The sequence below is a fragment of the Fundulus heteroclitus genome, chromosome 18 (assembly GCF_011125445.2).
Source record: "Fundulus heteroclitus isolate FHET01 chromosome 18, MU-UCD_Fhet_4.1, whole genome shotgun sequence".
Taxonomy (NCBI): Eukaryota; Metazoa; Chordata; class Actinopteri; order Cyprinodontiformes; family Fundulidae; genus Fundulus; species Fundulus heteroclitus.
In genome coordinates this window covers 21,559,221-21,565,993 of record NC_046378.1, presented here as the reverse complement: position 1 = coordinate 21,565,993, position 6,773 = coordinate 21,559,221, and the positions used below count along the sequence as shown (strand labels likewise).

General features: G+C 42.5%; 1 long non-coding RNA gene across 1 annotated transcript; it reads right to left on the bottom strand.

Annotated features, from left to right (window-relative positions):
• Positions 1-3,900: 3,900 nt before the first annotated feature.
• On the bottom strand, positions 3,901-4,342 carry LOC118566796. Its single transcript, XR_004933292.1, has 2 exons — positions 4,052-4,342; positions 3,901-3,979 (listed from the first exon to the last, which is right to left on the bottom strand). It is a non-coding gene; the product is annotated as an uncharacterized LOC118566796 (long non-coding RNA).
• Between the last annotated feature and the right edge of the window lie 2,431 nt (positions 4,343-6,773).

Here is a 6,773-nt window from a genome sequence, read left to right as displayed (position 1 = left end):
GCAAATAGAGACAAGACATTCTGGCAGGGAGTGGTGAGTGAGGCAGGTATAAGTAGGTGGAGTCCCAGGTGTAATGGCTTGATGATAATTAGTCTGTGGCAGGTGTAACTGATTATGATGAATGAGAGGTGACAGGGAAGTGGCTGAGATGAGTGGGGAATAACCAGTCCAAAAACATAAAAAACCCAAATCATGACAATACTGGGGGTTCCTAGAGTCTCTAAAAGTAGAATGGGAGGGAGATCTTATAGGCTACGTTCACACTGGGGGTCTTGATGCTCAATTCCAATTTTTTTGCCTGAAATCAATTTTTTTCTTTCTTCTGAGGTGGCCATTCATGCTACTATTAAATACGTGCGCGGACAACAGAAGGAGATGTCACACAGCAGCAGCACTGTTTACAAAAGTAATAGTGAATGTGCATATCCAAATAGTACCATATATGGAAGTGGTACAGATCAGATGTTTGTTTTTGGGGTTTTTTTGGAGGGGGGGTGAAAAGATCGGAATTGAGCCATTCACACTGCCATGAAAAAGACAGATATGGGTTTCATATGGGCAAAAAGAGTGGATTTGGGTCGTATTTCCCTGCAGTGTGAAGGAAGCCTTAGTTATCAGGCTCCCCTCCTGTGGAGGCCACTCCCATTTTTACTCTGTGAAGCAGACTACTGTCTACCCTGTCTCACTTTAAGACTAGGCTTAAAATTGTTCTTTTTGATAAAGCTTATAGTTAGAGTGGCTTCGGTTATCTTGAGCTATCTCTGTAGTTATGCTGGCTTAGGCTGCTGGAGGCCATCAAGATCTATTTCTCCTACTCTGCTGAGTTCTCCTACTGTTCTCCAGATTGCATTGTCTGTTGTTATTTCAACTTTTAACTTTTTGTTCTCTCTGTCTTTTTCTTTTTAAAGTAGGTCCATCTGGTCTGGCGTTCTGTTAGCTGTGACACAGTCCAGGGGAGCAGATCCTCTGCCATTATCTTTTCTAAGATTACTGGATCAATGTGTTCTTTTTTGTGGTTCGGCTGTAGGTTTTGTCTTCCTGTTAAAGGGATGTTTTCCTCTCCACCGTCGCTACACGCATGCTTGGTATGAGGGATTGCTGCAAAGCCATCAACAATGCAGACTACTGTATACTGTGGCTCCATGCTCTTTCAGGAGTGGATGCTGCTTGTCAATACTCTGTGATCTGCTGGGTTTCCTTAGACAGGAAACCTTTTGACCAATCTGTTTGTATGATTTGATTAAATTTGACTTTGTAAAGTGCCTTGAGATGACATGTGTTGTGAACTGGTGAAGTTAAATTGAATTTAATCTCTGGTGTCTCCTACAGAGGGTTTTTGCCAAAAGATGTCCTCGTGAGACCTGGAGAACTTTACTATGCAGAGTGGGTAGATATTACCAATTCAAGATCAGTTGCTGACAGACTCCTGCCAAAGACCAAATACTGAAACTAAATTAAACGGGGCTTTAACAAAATATTATGGTCATGGTTGTATGTACTTTCTTATTTTTCATATTGTCCCTCTAGTAAACATGTTGAGTTACAGATGATAAAGGTTACATTATAGATGGTGATTCCTTAAAAGGGCACAGCCCATGGTAAGATATTCCATACCATGACCTCCAAATATATAATTACGCCTAAAATCATTCACACAAATCTGGCAGATTTAAATTAAGAATTATTTTCATTCAACCAAGAAATTTGTTTCTGATAGAAAATGTGCAGGCATATCTTAAAAGGTAATAAAACAACGTAAAAGGAGCATCAATTAGGAATAATGTATATTTTTACAATTTCCTTCTACTATACACGGCTACGTTTTGACATATTGTAGTATATATTCCCACAAAGATCCTGAGCCAAGGTTGTGATGTGACAAAATGTGCAAACCTGTTGCAAGGCACTCTATTTACATTCCTGCACAGCGTAAACAAGTGAGATTAAGATCAAATCTTCAAAAGTTAGACAAAACGTTGTCCTTTCAGTCCTGTACAAAACCTAATAATAGATGTTCTTATAGTTCATGTTACAAGTGTTAACAAATTTTTAGAGAGCTACAATCAAAAGCATTGTGTGTCTCAGTGTGACAGTGTGATATAGGGGCTGCACGGCACAGGAGAATAAGGAACGGGTAGAGGTGTTGAGGTCAGTACAGGGAATTGTAGGACGAGTGGCGCCATCTAGCAACAGTATTGCAGAACTATCATAACACTGGTTTGCTTAGTTTCTGCAATAAATCCAATTTAAAAAATGCCGGATCGAGCCTAACCCTCTGAAATGCCTCACAGTAAAACAGTTGATTGAAGACCAACCGTTATTAATTAAATGTGGGATGGGGGAGACACAGTGGCGGCTGGCCAATAGATTTCCCTGCCTAACCCAGTACATGCATTTAAATTAAAAGTCGGAAATTTACTACGATTCCACAATAAGCATTTAATTAATGAAAAAAAAAATTGTTCACAAAGGATTATTTTGGTGTTTTTGTCTTATTAATCCTTTTCACAGACTCATGCCAGAGGGTTTGCATACATTGTACATGTACTTATATTATTACGAAACGAACGTTTACATCTTGACTTAAATATATATCCTAATTTTTTATTTATATAATGATTTAAGTAGAACAATGACTAGTGCAAAATTAACTTGTATTTACCGGAGATGAAATGTAGACTGCAAATTCTGTCGTGGTATGATGGCTCCCACAGTCGATTGTGATTGTCTGCCTGCATCCTTTTCATTGAAATTATCCATTTCTTTCTTCTTTCTTCGTCCTTCGGTAACGAAAGAAACGTACATCCGACGATTTGGAATGCCTCTGTGTGCAACCGGGAGCACAACAAGTTGTAGGCATTGTTTAGATTCCAAAAATAAACTAAAGTACGCTCTAATTCACCCGTTTTGTCACGCTGGTAAGCAAAAACAGTACTGTTTTTGCCGACCACCGTGACCTGGATGTAGCGCGGATGTAGCTCGTGACGTCACACGTGAAGTACACCTATCACTGTGCAGCTAGGGCTACGACTCCAGGAGCCCCAAACCCATTCATTTTGGCGATGCTGATTGGCCAAATATTTATAAATCTTCCCTAGCAACACTATACAATTGGTTATTTCGCTATACTTGTAGGGCTCCTTGAGTGACAGCCCCACAAGTGTAGAAGAAGAGAAATGATACGTTCTGTCGGTGGAAATGCACTGTTAAATGAGAGTCAATTGATAGAGTCAATTAGTAGAAGTGTTTTAATAATTCTTATTACATGTAGCCACGTACTATTAAGTAAAAACTGACATTAATAATACTTTTAAAATCTATATATATTTTGACTTTTCCCCTCCACATCTAGGGAGGGCAGCGCCCGAGCGCCCCCTATGGGCCAGCCGCCACTGGGGAGACAGCTATCGCTGTGTTGGTCCCTCTTGGGCACCTTTGCTCTGGGTGTCCTTTTGGGTGTCTGAAGATCTTGTTTCCCTGGTGTAGCGCTCTGGGGCGTGGGTCTTTGGCTCCTCTCAACCACTACTGAGCATTTTTCTTATGGATAAACCTTAAATACACAAGTGCACTCTCGCGAATACCAACATATTGCTTGGATTGAGGTGCTTACAGATTCACTTCTATACAGAAAGCCATTAGCTTTAGCTGTCACTTTATACATGTTGTATTGTTTTGTTACTATGTTTTTATCAAGGCATTGGTTGTTGTACCTGTAATACTTTATCAGTAAGTTTTGCTTCTCTTTTTATATCACTCTTTTCAGGTGTAGAAGCAGACTCCAAGGATGTTATCTCCGTCCGTCCGTCCGTCCGTCCGTCCGTCCGTCCGTCCGTCCGTCTTCTTCCACTTATCCTGTTATGAATTTGGATGGACCCAAAAGACAACCCGAAAACAGGTCAGTGACGCTTTGATATTTTATTAAAAGAAGGGGTTGCACGGCCCTTGCTGCGTGCGGCTCACGCTCGGCGGCTGGCAGCTCCTGGAGACGAGACGACAGGTTAGTGATCAGCGGAGCCAGATAGAAAGGTGGACTAGAAGCTGGATCACTAACCTGGTGGAGAGTGGGCTTGTCGGGGCTTCTTCTGGCCCCTGAGGGCGGCAGAGTCCGTGCAGGATTATCCAAGGTCCTTTGTCCGAGTCCAGTCCGGGTCCGATATCGTGAAGGCGATTGATTAGGCAGAGGTTTCCAAGGGCAAATCCGAAAGGGGGGTTCCAGGTCCAGGTCCGAGTCAAAATCCAAAAGAGCAGGCAGTTAAGGGGACAGGCAATCTCAGGTACTCACAGGCTGAAGGTCGGTACACGGGTGAGCAATCCAAATCCAGAGACTGACAGGCAGAACTCAGGGCGGGCAGACAGGATCCAAAAAGGGCAGGGCTGGCTCGAAAAACAGGGCAAAAACAGGTCGGGCTTCAGACTGACAGACAGGTTATTCAAAAGGCTGGAAGTTCTCACCGGGTTGGCTCAAGACGTTCTGGCACTGGAGGCTGAAAGGCAGGGAACCTTTATAGTGGAGAGGTGGAGCCGGAACAGGTGGCAGCAATTAACAGCCCCAGTGCCAGGAACGTTACATATCCGGGGTCAGGTCGCGGGGGTAGCAGCTTTAGTAGGGAAGCCCAGACGTCCCTCTCCTCAGCCACTTGGGCCAGCTCCTCAGGAGGAATCCCAAGGCGTTCCCAGGCCAGCCGGGAGACATAGTCCCTCCAGCGTGTCCTGGGTCTTCCCCTGGGCCTCCTCCCGGTGGGACGTGCCCGGAACACCTCACCAGGGAGGCGTCCAGGAGGCATCCTATCCAGATGCCCGAGCCACCTCAACTGACTCCTCTCAACGTGGAGGAGCAGCGGCTCTACTCTGAGTCCTCCCCAGATGACTGAGCTCCTCACCCTATCTCTAAGGGAGAGCCCAGACACACTACGAAAAAAACTCATTTCGGCTGCTTGTATCCAGGATCTTGTTCTTTCGGTCACGACCCAAAGCTCGTGACCATAGATGAGGGTAGGAATGTAGATCGACCGGTAAATGGAGAGCTTCGCCTTTTGGCTCAGCTCTCTCTTCACCACAACGGATCGGTACAGCGCCCACTTCACAGCAGACGCTGCACCAATCCGCCTGTCGATCTCCCGCTCCATCCTCCCCTCATTCGTGAACAAGACCCCAAGATACTTGAACTCCTCCACTAGGGGCAGTACATCCTCCCCAACCCGGAGAAGGCACTCTACCCTTTTCCGGTTCAAGACCATGGTCTCGGATTTGGAGGCACTGATTTTCATCCCGGCCGCTTCGCACTCGGCTGCGAACCGCTCTAGTGAGAGCTGTAGATCACGCCCTGATGAAGCCAATAGGACCACGTCACGGTCGAATGCCTTCTCCAGATCCACAAAGCACATGTAGACTGGTTCGTCAAACTCCCATGCCCCCTCAAGAATCCTGCTGTTATCTCGTTCTTACCTTTTGCTCTCTATTTTTTTTTATCTTTTAGCATTTATCTAATCTTTTCCTCTTCTTTTTTTCTCTTTTACCTTCCTGTTTTTGTGTCCATTGAATGTGAAATAGTCCCAGAATAAAACCTAATAAAGCTTTATGCATATTTATATCAAGTGGAGCACTATAGCGTAAACAATAATGCTCCACTTGGGAAAGTAAAATCTTTTGCACTCTCTTTGGCACCAACACAGTAATTTTTGATGCTACACTGCCAGACAGAACACGTTAAAAAATAAAACACAATAAATAAATGTAACAGTGGCACTTTTACAGAGAGCCAAACTCATTCTAGCCTCCAATGATGTTCATGCCTTCATCTGCAAGCCAGTTGACAATAAATACTAAAATATCATGCAATAATTCATATCTTTCTGAATGCAATCCTGAATACAATAAATGTCAATGACAAAGCCTGACAAAAATCCTTTACACTGAGAATCTTTGTAGGATCTGACTTATGATTTACTTGTTTTATCTATCTATCTATCTATCTATCTATCTATCTATCTATCTATCTATCTATCTATCTATCTATCTATCTATCTATCTATCTATCTATCTATCTATCTATCTATCTATCTATCTATCTATCTATCTATCTATCTATCTATCTATCTATCTATCTATCTGTCTATCTATCTATCTATCTATCTATCTATCTATCTATCTATCTATCTATCTATCTATCTATCTATCTATCTATCTATCTATCTATCTATCTATCTATCTATCTATCTATCTATATGCCTATGATAACACAAACAACTTCAGTAATAGTAACCATCCATTGACTGTTTCCCATTTCTCTGAGAATGGGTGGCCAAAGACTCAATTTGGGGGATTTTTAAGTCATAAGGTGAAAAGAAAAGATGTCACCTGATGATATTTATTTCTGAAAGGCCAGAATGAGACAATAATTTTTCTTTTTCTTCTTTTTTTTATTTGGATGTTTACATATATTTCCTTGGAGATTGGCTGACTTACCACTTTCCTCGGTCTCCTTTTCAGATCTATTCATAAATGTTCCATTGGCTTGGGATCAGAAATCGGAAACCCAAACACTTTAATCATATCATGCTTTTAAATCTTTTTTACATTGAAATCATTCAGTTGTGGCCTATATAAAGTGGAACTGCAATGCTTTGGTCTAAATTTCTCATTAATTTATCCCCCCCCCCTTCCCTCTGTTCCGCAGCTTAATTTTAGTTTCTTGAAACAAATGCATGTTTCCAAAACTGCGATGGGCAACTGTGGCTCAGTAGGTAGAGATATTGCAATTAGAAGGCTGTGGG